The 11,707-nt window shown below is 43.6% G+C and overlaps 1 long non-coding RNA gene across 1 annotated transcript in view; it reads right to left on the reverse strand.

The window, feature by feature from the left end:
* The window catches only part of LOC114449238 (uncharacterized), a 32,951-nt gene extending 23,424 nt beyond the window's left edge, over positions 1-9,527 (reverse strand). Inside the window, exon 1 of the long non-coding RNA XR_003671967.1 lies at positions 9,479-9,527. This is a non-coding gene — a long non-coding RNA (uncharacterized LOC114449238). The remainder of the gene's footprint in view (positions 1-9,478) is intronic.
* Between the last annotated feature and the right edge of the window lie 2,180 nt (positions 9,528-11,707).

The raw sequence follows: 11,707 nt of genomic DNA on the forward strand, positions 1-11,707 counted from the left end.
ACACACACAGACACACACACACACACACACAGACACACACACACACAGACACACACACACACAGACACACACACACACACACACACAGACACACACAGACACACACACACAGACACACACACACACACACACAGACACACACACACACACACAGACACACACAGACACACACACACACACACAGACACACACAGACACACACACAGACACACACACAGACAGACACACACAGACACACACACAGACACACACACTCTGCCTTCTTTGTCCTTTTGACTTTCAACTGTTGATGAGCTGCCGTCATAAAACACAAGGAGCCAAACTTTCACTGTCTCTCCTTTTATACTCCGTCTCACCTTCACACAGACGGTAAATGGTTTGACCCGCTGTGCGGTCCTGGTCATTAAACGAGCTGTGTCTTCAGCATTTTGTGCATCAAAGACATGTTGCTGTATTAAACAGCTGTTTGATCTTTAGACACACAGACAAAATAAACCTTTCAGCAGGTTTCAGCTGCCACCACTGGTGTTTTGGGTCAGGATGAAGAAGTACTTCTGGCACCAAGCAAGTCTTAAACAGAAACAGAAACAGTCTGAATCACTTCCAGGTCAAATTCACCTTTCACCACTAACTAAACTTTCTTTAATTAATCTTTAAATGTAAAATAACTGGACAACATCCAGAGCTAGTCCTACTTATATTACTGAGAAAGGGACAAAAAGTAACAAAGTGGATCCTCCCTGCATGGAATCCCACTTGGTACGGTCCAGATTATCCCTCAGTGTAAAACTTCTATCATACCAATGAATGAGCTGAGCTTGTTACATGTACTTTTTTGTGCAGCCTCACAGCCTGAACCTGTAAAACTTCTCCGTCTGTCGTCTGGTCTCATTTTCACTGAAACAAACTCTGCTCTCACTTTTTCTCGCTGCGTCTCCAGCAGCAGCTCAGTGGTATTTTTGTCTCTGAATAAAAGCGAAGCCTCCATTCAGGTTTTGTTAAAAGTCACAGCAGCACACCGGTGCACTATAAATCCATTTATTCTCTACTGGAGAAAAAAAAAATCTGCTCCAGCGTGACGCTAAAGCAGAAAGTCAGGACTCGATTGAATTTCAAAATTAGAATCATTTTTTCAAATACTGACTGATGAAATTACATATTTATAATTTTGTTCTGACTTACTTAAATCTTTGGACAAAAACTCTCCATAATTTGACTTTCCCCCTAACGAGTAAACATTTATTTGCATATTTGACACTAACGGCCGATGTGTTATTCCTTAATGACCTCATATTTCTCTAATTGGACGAGTGTGCGAAGCTAATTAATTAGCAATTACCTGCTAATGGAGGCATATTCATGAGCCCACAGCCTATTAGCTTCCAATAAATACTTATTAAGTGGTGCTGATAGCTGAGCAGCCTATCATCGACGCGCCCGTTGCCTGATGACTGCAGCATGCCACCTTTTTTTCTTCAGTTGGTGCTGATAAGAATAAATTTAAAACTTATTGCAACTTACTGTTATATCTGGCTAAAATGCAATTGATGCTAATCAGAATAAAATCAAAACACAGAAAAGATGAAAACATGAAATAAGATTTGGATCTCTATTCAAACACAGCCATAATGAGGCACCGCGTTACACCTCTTCAAACCAGTGTCAGCATGTCCGCAGTCACTGGGAGGCTGGAAGACCCCGACTGGGACAGGAATCAAATCATGTTAGCACTGTATGTTCTGGCCCATTTTAGCACACCAGCTTTAGTTTCAGGGTGCTAATTCCAGAGCAACTTGTTAAACAGGCCAGTTTGTGGAGGACTTTGTGTTTATCTAGATGTGCTGCTCCTGTCGCCTAGCAACCTGTAGTTGATAATAATATCACAAAATTACCTTACCATGCTGCACCTGAAGTCCAAATGCATCCTTCGATGGATACAGGGAGCAAAGTATTTGAGGCTAGCAGCCAATACCCATCCAGCTATTCTCTGTTAGGTCATGGGGGTGGAGCCTATCCCAGCTATCAACGGGCAAGAGGTGGGGTACAACCTGGGCAGGTCACCAGTCCCAAATTTCCCAGAGGGACCTTCCCAAAGGGATTAATAAAGTATATTCTATTCTATTCTATCGCAGGGCCGACACAAATAGACAAACAACCATTCACTCACAACCACGCCAAGCATGTCTATGGTCTGTGGGAGGTAGGAAATCTAGAGAACCTGCTACCAGGAACCTTCAAGTTGTAAAGCAACAGTGCTGACACTGCACCCCCATGCCTCCCAGTTGGTTTTTATTCATTTCTGCTGCAGTGTTGCACATTTTAACATGATGCAAATGATGCAAAACCTGCACTTTGAAATGTTTCAGTGAGCTAATAAGCTAGCTATCTCATAATTATCTTAATACTGCTTTCCTCAAATGATCACATGGAGTCATCGGTACGAGGACGTGTATGTTATTTTGATCTGGGCTTCAGGCTTTATTTTTGACTTTAGCATAATTTTTGGAGCCGAACTGCAAACTTCTGCTTCTCACTGAGACGTAACAACTAAAGGCAGAGAATAAGTGTGACCCCGGCAGTTTTACACTTCTGCAAAACAGATCCTCTGTGGAAACACTGAATGATAACTTTTCTGTTTCCCCAGTGAATTTAAATTCAGAATTAGAACGCTGCAGCATCCTATGAAATACACCCGCCACAAGGACGCAGCCGCACCTGCGAACAATCTGACAACGTTTTGATCAAAAGGACCAACTTTTGAAAGTGCATAATCAAATAAAAGGAATTATTCATACAAAATGACACCCGGGCTGCAACATCTCCCCGCTCGCTTTTTGAATTTCCAAATGAAGCGTTGTCATCGTCTCTTCAGTCAGTTGTGTGTATGTGTGTGTGTGTTTTAATCACCACATTGCTCTTTCTCTGTGTAAACACAACATATATCCTCATGCTCGGCAACCAGACATGCCTGTGGCTTATGAGGTTGTGATGGCAACGGCGGGATGCACTCAGGCTTGCTTCCATGCAGCTGGGACCCGTGCTGTGCTGCAACCTCAGGGGGAATGCTGGGAAAGTGGAGTGGAGGGTCAGGGCTGTGGGGGAGGAGGGGGGAGGAGGGGCGGGATGTAAACTGGGGATTAATTATATTGAATCAACTGTCAGCCCTCAGTAACGTTACGAGGATGCATCTTTGATGTATATCTTCTTTGAGGGGTTTACTCTGTCAAATGGTGCAAAGCAAATCAAAATCAAAAATGAAGCAATCAGTGTCAGAAAACTTAGTGAAAATGAAGCAAACTGAAGTAGGGCAATGAGAGAATGAAGCCAGAAAGTGTGTGGGAGTGTGTGTTTTATGACAAAGATACACAAGAAGAGGGATGTTACACTAGTAGAGAGAGACTTTATGTGCCAAGCGACTGAGGAAAGAGCTCCATCTTCACCTAACTGCACCGTAAACTGCACTTTCCACATGAAGAATGCCTCAATTTGATCTAAATATTTGCTATTTTATGAGGATATTCAAATTGTAAAAAACATATTCATAAATTTTTTTTTATGTGAGGGACAGCAGCTGTTTTGGGTAAAGCTGCATCGAGCTGTGATTCTGTGACAAATCTCTAATTAAAATCATAACTTATTTCCAGTGTTTATGCACACAGCTTGCACCAACACAATCAACCTGCCCTATAAAAAGTCTTTGTTTTATAGAGTATGATGACATCCAAGAATGAGGAGCAATGGGCTCACAGAAAAATGTGGAACAGCATTTTATATTTCCAAATAAAAGCAGTTTGAACATATTTACATAAGTCCACATGGAATAAAGGAAGAACGAGACACAGACTGTATATAAAGATGGATGACATGACAGCTCCCCATAAAGTGAGGTCAAAACATCTGGATCGCCCCCTGGTGGCTGGCTGCAGTATAAACCACCATGTTAATAGCTAGGACAAAGACCGGACCAGGATCAGATGGATCCTGATGGACTTAAACAGCCAAAGACCTTCAAAAGTCAACATCAGTGACAGGAGCACATTTTGGGATAAACAGGAAGTCTTCCACAGACCAAACCGTCTAATTTGACCACATTTGGAGAGACATTCCTGCACAGACCTTCATAGACCACATCCTTCACCCCACACATACCACAGGGACACTGCAACAGAAGTTCTTCAGATTTAGGTCAGATATTCATCTGGACTCCTCAAAGAACCATGAAGACTTTAGTGGTCACTCACTGTGACGTCAAAGTTCGTACAGGAGGCTCAGACCATCACCTAGCTTGTTATCTTGTGTTATCTTGGAATTAGTGGACACTTTGGGCATGTTTTGTGTCCATGTCACTGCAGGGAACTTGATCAAATGCTTTTTAAATGAATTTTCTCACAGATAAACACCCTCAAAGGCTCAAGTCACTGCCATTCAAACAAATGTGATAAAAAAAGACAAAGATAAGGTAGGAAGCATCTCCTACACTTAAAAACTGCAAAATCCAACTTTTCAGCTTAAGATAAGAAGTGTATCGTTAGTCCCTCACTTTCACACACACACACACACACACTTGTCAGTCATCTTGACGAGCTGTCATCCTGCCCGAGGCTGAGGTAACCGGCTCGACGGCGTCTGCTTCCTCGACGCCTGCGGAGGCTCGGCAGACGCCGTCGAGCTGTAACAAAAGGCAGCAGTGATGTTTACTGTTTTTGAACATTTTGAGTTTCTGGCCTTTTATCTTGCTACACAATCAGCTTACTGCAGGTCATAGGAAAGAGTTTATATATCACACAGTCTGGAGGATGAGGCCGGATTTAGGCATCAACAGAAAGGGTCACAGAAACACAGGGAGTGATGATTTATGGAAGTTCTCATTCATGTAATAGTCTTTTAATATGAAAAAACCTCCATAATGCAGCTTCAGCTCCACAAAATCTATAATGTCATTTTAGAAAATGTCACCAACATGTACTATGAAGCACGGCATCTGTTAACGGGTACAGCAGTTTGTATCGATCTTAACAGGTAACTAAATCTACCTGTCAGAATGACGCCTTGAGCTCAGAGCTAATATATCTCAGCCAGCAGATATATAGCAACCGCTACGAGCTAGCAGGATGGGTGTGTTGGGGGTAACAAGCCCGTTGTTTAGCCGACATGTCACATGAATCAGGCCAATTGTATGATGGCCTTTTCTGCCGCCGCGGCCTCGTAAACACCAAGGTCAGCCGCAGCAGTGGATGGAGACATAAATGGGTCATATATATTGTAACAAGGCCGCGGGGGTCAGCGCAAACACGACCTTGAGCTCAGCCTCGCTTGCACTCCCCTCCCCACAGGACTCATTCTCCCAGACTCCTTTATTGCCCGTTCCTATAGCAACGGACTGCTCGGCGGATTGGCCTCTTAATAGTTAATAGCAAGCTTGCTCTTATGAAAAAAAAAGAAGAAGAGAAGCCAGGGCCTCGCTTCATGATGTTTTTATGGTCACTGGAGTGCTGAGGGGGCGTTTGATTCGCTGCTCCTCCTTTCTTCATACACATCCCCACAGTTCCCTCCCCGTCCTCGCTGTCAGGTCAAGCCAGCCCACCGGGGCCCCCGGGGCCCCTGGGCCGGAGGAACAAAGGCAATAATTGGCTCCAGTTTATCGTTGACTGCATTGCGTGCATTACATATTTGATCTATTCTTTGGTGGCAAAGAAGCAACAACAGTCCAGAGAAGGCGCCCGATGAGGTCATCCATAAAACATCCTCCAAAAAGGTTCAGGGACGAGCGGCTTCAACAGGTGTGGGAGGGCTGAGGAGGAAGCCTCTCTAATGCCTGATAATACACAATATTCTATTCATCAGTGGAGGTCTAAGGGGACAGACTCACTGTTTGGAGGCAACCCCTAGAGGCCACAGAGTGAACTGCAGTCCCTGACACTGCTGCTTTTCTCATCCTTTTTTATGAAAACAGCACAGAATTCTAAATAAACCAAGCTTTTATAGCAGCAGGCATAAACAGAACAGAACACTGTGTGACAGCATGACATCCTGTCCAAGCTCATCTCTGACATTTGTAACTAATTACCTATTAAAAATCAGATTTGCCGTCTTATTGTGTGTGTGTGTTTATTTTCTACAATCAGTTTCAATTTTACACTTATATCAACAAAGTAAAAGTGGAAATGAAAACGTGGAGGGGGTGCTGCTTAAAATACATGTGGGGGGGGGGGGGGTGCAAGCAGGAAATATGATGACGGTGATTACGTCTGCGAAAACACAGTCTGATAATAGAAAGTGAAATTTAAGAGTAGGTGGATTGTTAATGCTTCCTTCACAGATAAAAGCTGATATCATCTAGAGAGGCAGCGGATCAGGATAAATGACTGCATGGAGATAAATAAACAGAAAAGAGTGGGTCTGAAAGACAGAAGTGAGATCAGTGTGAGAGGAAGAGCAGGGTGATGAAGAGCAGAGTGATGAAGAGCAGGGTGATGAAGAGCAGGGTGATGAAGAGCAGGGTGATGAAGAGCAGAGTGATGAAGAGCAGGGTGATGAAGAGCAGGGTGATGAAGAGCAGAGTGATGAGGAGCAGAGTGATGAGGAGCAGAGTGATGAAGAGCAGGGTGATGAAGAGCAGGGTGATGAAGAGCAGAGTGATGAAGAGCAGGGTGATGAAGAGCAGGGTGATGAAGAGCAGGGTGATGAAGAGCAGAGTGATGAAGAGCAGGGTGATGAAGAGCAGGGTGATGAAGAGCAGAGTGATGAAGAGCAGAGTGATGAAGAGCAGGGTGATGAAGAGCAGGGTGATGAAGAGCAGGGTGATGAAGAGCAGAGTGATGAGGAGCAGAGTGATGAGGAGCAGAGTGATGAAGAGCAGGGTGATGAAGAGCAGGGTGATGAAGAGCAGAGTGATGAGGAGCAGAGTGATGAGGAGCAGAGTGATGAAGAGCAGAGTGATGAAGAGCAGGGTGAAGGGACGGGGCTGTCGGGAACAAACAGTGGTGCTTCATTTTTCTTATCCAGGCAGTTATGTAAATAAATAAAATTGAAATTCTTTCTGTTAGAGGCGGCCTCTAGAGGCCAGCGAGGGAACTGCAGGTTGTGTTAGCCAGCAGTCCTGTCCCATTTAGTCAATAAATACACCTCCTATATGGACATATGGCCCGACCCAAACCGATCATGGGACCCCTGGTCTGTGTAGGGGGTCACAAAGCGACCTGTCTCGCCTGACGTCTCCCATTTCACCAGCCATGCGAGAAGGACTTCATCCACTTGGATGCTGCTCTCACGATCCTTTGCTGTTATTTTTGTGGGTAAATGTGACACATCTGAATCACACATGACATGTCTGCTGCATCTTCTTAACGTAACGAGGAAGTAAGGAAGTTAATTTGCTGACGTGTCAAATTTGCAGAAAAGTTGCCGATGATTGGTTAAAATTTCAAGGCCGTGCAGAATTCACAGGGAACACGTTAAATTTGCATTAATAGTTGCAATCACAACATCGCGAAATCCTGGTGGGTCTGAACATTTGGGTTAAAATACACACCTTCATAACATTAACACGAGGAAAAACGCCACACTTTCTGCTACTATGGTAACAAGTCCCGCCTCCAGCAGCACATATGATATATTACATTCATTCGAATCACACCAAGCCCGTTAAGGAGAACTTAAGACGCAAAAAAAATGACTATTAAATGCACACATCAAGTCGTTATTGACACAAACATGGCGTGCACACACACTGTATTTGCACATAAACAACTGTCTCCATGTCAAGCCATCTCCATTTCATAATAAGAATCTATTATTTGCTCTCTTGCATGAGCACACAGAAAAACACATGGTCTATTTCCTCTGCCATCATTTCACTCATTCAATAGGACACACAAACACACAGACCACACAAACACAGAAAACCACTGCTTCCAGTCAGCTGCTTCCACTCTGTTTACAACCAGAACCTTTTGTTTCGTCCTGTTTCTGTGTGTGTGTGGGGGGGGGGTCCCCTCAACCTTGACCGGGCGCCTCCGTGTTGCTTTTCAGTTATGAATAGATAAGAATAGATAACATTCTTCATGGGTATTGAACAGTGGTGAGCACAGCATCAGCAGATTGTGTGTGGTCATGTCCTGGACAGATTTCCTGAATCAGCTGCAGAGCAAAGACCCATTTTGTGAACTGGAAATCAGGACAAAATGTCAGATTTATTTTGTAAACCTGAGAGAAAGTGAGTTTTTTGTTCCCAGGAGGAAAGAAAACACAGAATGGTCCTGCTGCTTTTGTTGCAGCGCTTCATCCATCTTCATCTATCCTACATTCATCAACTCTAAAAGCAAACACGCAATTATTGTTTAAAAACTACACAGCTGCTTCTACAATATATTATTTTTCTTTCCAGTAAACTATGTGAGATGTTACAACAGGCTAAAATAAGGTGTAGGATATTGTTATTAGCAATGTGTATCGGATTGGAAATTGTGTGTGGATGAGACATAGCTTCTAAAATGCATAAACATTACAAGCAGATGCAGAAATATGCTTCCAGGGAGATTTAATCTGATTATATGGGTTTCAAATGATTAAATCAACATTAATTAGGCAACAGTTTGTACATGAAATGAGTACATGTAAATGTAAATTGCTGCAGATGGATGACTTCTGCCCATTCAGGCTAAAATATTTTGTTTATGGGCACTGCCATGTTGGAAAAAGAGTTAGAGCCAGAATCTGCGCAGTACAAGTCAAAAAGGCTCAACTCAGGCAAAGTACAGCCCACAGGCTGGCCCTGGGCCCCTTGTGACTTCAGTGTGGCCTGCGGACCGGACTAGCCTGCAAACCAAATCCACCCAAAAATTAACAAAGGCAGCAAAAGTCAGCTGTCAGCACGGCGTTACCGGTAACATCTTTCCAGCCCTGCTATGCTCTCCACGCTGCAGTACTGCATCATCCCATCTACGCTTTGGAGAGACTCGCTCGTGCTGTCAACACTTTAAAAATGCTGCGGGACTACGCTGAAATGTACGGCAAAGCGTGCGGAAACTCCGCGGTGCATTCAGATGTTAGCGCGGTGCTGCAGTTCTTCGTTATCTGCTCATTTAAAAAGCTCAGTTTTGGGCCGAAGAAGCAGAACTTCTTAAAACTCGTTTTAACTCTAATGGTTTTTCCAGACAACTTCCTCCATGTAGAAATATTTACTGAACCCATTCTTTAGAACAAAACCAATCATTCGAGTAAACACAAACAATAAACAATATATTTACCTCTAGTAATAAAGAAAGCAACAACTGAAATATGAACTGTACTCCTTTAAAGTAAATTAGTTCACCTTTGAAACTAGGGTAAACACTGTACCTCAGCTTAACTGCATTTAGAAATTCTCATATTGTAACTTTAGCACATTATCTCTGATATCCAACACACACACACACACACACACACACACACACAGGCGTGTCTCTCTCTGTTCTGAGCAGAAGTCATTTCTTCTCACCGCTCAGTGTAGAGTCTGAAGAAATGATGGCGTCTTCAGGAAGGACTCCCTGCTGGGAGCAGGAATGTTCAAACCAACTCCTGGTCCAGATGGAGGACACCGACAGTGGAGTCAACAGTCTCTGTCAGAGCGGACACGGCCCTCAGCAGCCAGGTCCTCTCAGGCCGCTAGCTAGCGTTAGCCTAGCGCAGTACAGAGCTCCTGGTCGATGCAGCCACGTCTTTTCCTCCAGCCGCTCTTCGATGATAAACGGCCGAACAGCAGCTAAAGCACTCTCACAACACATCCACACACAATACGCTCACACAAAGCTACACACTGTAGCCAGTGTTTCTACAACGTTTCTTACTTCTCCACCTGCATCCTGCTTCTCTACGTACTTCCTCGTCTTTAGTCCCGCCCCCTTCTTACCTCAGCCAATTGCTGCAGGTGACCTTGACTGACAGCGGCAGTGACCAATTAAACAAAGCTCACATTACCTCCATCTTCTCCATCTTCTGTTTACTTTCACCATTTTCTCATCATCTTTCTCTAAATTATTGCAAACATTTAGTTAACCCTTTCATTTCAATTACTGCTTGAGTTTATTAAACTGACTACATTATATTTTCATTAAAAATAAAAGCTCTTTACACTGGACAATAAAACCCCACCAAGGTCTTCTAATGTCTGCTTTAGGTCCAAAGGGTCCAGTCAAATTATATAAATGTAAATATATAAATATAAGGCACATTGTATTCACTATTCTTTCATTATTCATCAGCCCCACTCAGTGATGTGAACATTATGCTAATCTTTGCTCCAGTGTGATACACCCTTTCCATCTGCCTCTAAACAAGCAGCGCTTATACATCATTCATTCAGCATTGACTGAAATAAAGGATACAACAAGTAAACACTGTTTTGAGGTGTAAATAAACTCATCATCTATGTGCGGACACTCAAGATTCTTGACGGTAAAAACAAGAAGACGAAGTTGTTTTAGTGTAAAAAGTACATCAGGGTGTATTTATGTTTGTTGTGCTGCTTTTACGCCCCCTGGTGGCAAGAAACTGTCAGGCTCGTCTGCTAGCCTAGCTTCTGACATGCGTATCACAGCATGTGTGTCTTTGAAGGGTCGCAGTGTGGTTGTGTGTCATAGATATTTTTATAAGACAACAAGCAGTAAACATCAGGCGTTAGTCTGACTTCAATTTGTTCTTGTGGCTCCATCGTGAAAACAGTTGGAGTTTGTGTGTGTGTGTTGGGGGAGTAGTAAGGGTGCTTATAACACACACACACACACACACACACTCTGAAATCCTTGAGCTCACTCCCAAAGGTAACAGCAGACTCCATGGAGGAAGGACAGGACACTCCTTTAAAAAAAAAAGAAAATCCTTGTTTCTGGTCCAAATTAAATATTTGAACAATAACAACACATTCAGCAACACCACACCTCCCACAGGAGCTGCTGGCAGCGAGCGCCAGAGCCGCCCCATAGTCCTTTGTGCTAAATGTCAGGTTTCAGCCGTCAGAAAGGGATAAGCATGATTGTCAGGCTGTCAGGCGCTGCCCTGCTTGTTAGCTGCATGTATTCACACACACAGCACATTCAATCAGGTGCATACATGTATAGAGCCGTACATGGCACTCAAATGCACAGTGACAAGCAAGAGCGGAAGCGTGGACTAGAAGACGCTCCAATGCAAATCTAGTCTGGCAGGCACGTTCAGAAGGTATAGAACTATACCGCACAGAGTCCAGTGATGTGTCCAGTGATATAAACCCATATAGAAATGTTCCGCCGTGCAGACGTAGGCTGAAGCTGCTGCTACACACAGGGACACTTATCTCAAGTGATAAAAGTGCTGCAATTTGTCACCAAATCTTCTGTTATTTTCTGCAAGTAAAATGCTCCAATTTTCTACTTTTCCCATCAGAGCAGTAGCTGAACACCAGCTGCAGCCCTGTGGCTCTGCTATGCATCCATTTCTGTGTTTATCTGGTAACTAGGATGTTTCTATATGTTTTCAAGATGATGCATGATTGTGACAGATTTGGATACATTGTGTTGATCTGTGTGTGTGTGTGTGTGTGTGCACAGAGCAGTGTTTTGGTGAGTCTAAAATACGTCCGTGAACCTGCACCTCTGTGTGTAAATCTACGCATCCCCACATGGAGCTCTCAGGGCTGTGTGCTGACGAGGAAGTGTAACACTAAACTATGGCACAGAAAAGAAATGGAGCA

The sequence above is a fragment of the Parambassis ranga genome, chromosome 17, assembly GCF_900634625.1.
Source record: "Parambassis ranga chromosome 17, fParRan2.1, whole genome shotgun sequence".
Classification (NCBI taxonomy): domain Eukaryota; kingdom Metazoa; phylum Chordata; class Actinopteri; family Ambassidae; genus Parambassis; species Parambassis ranga.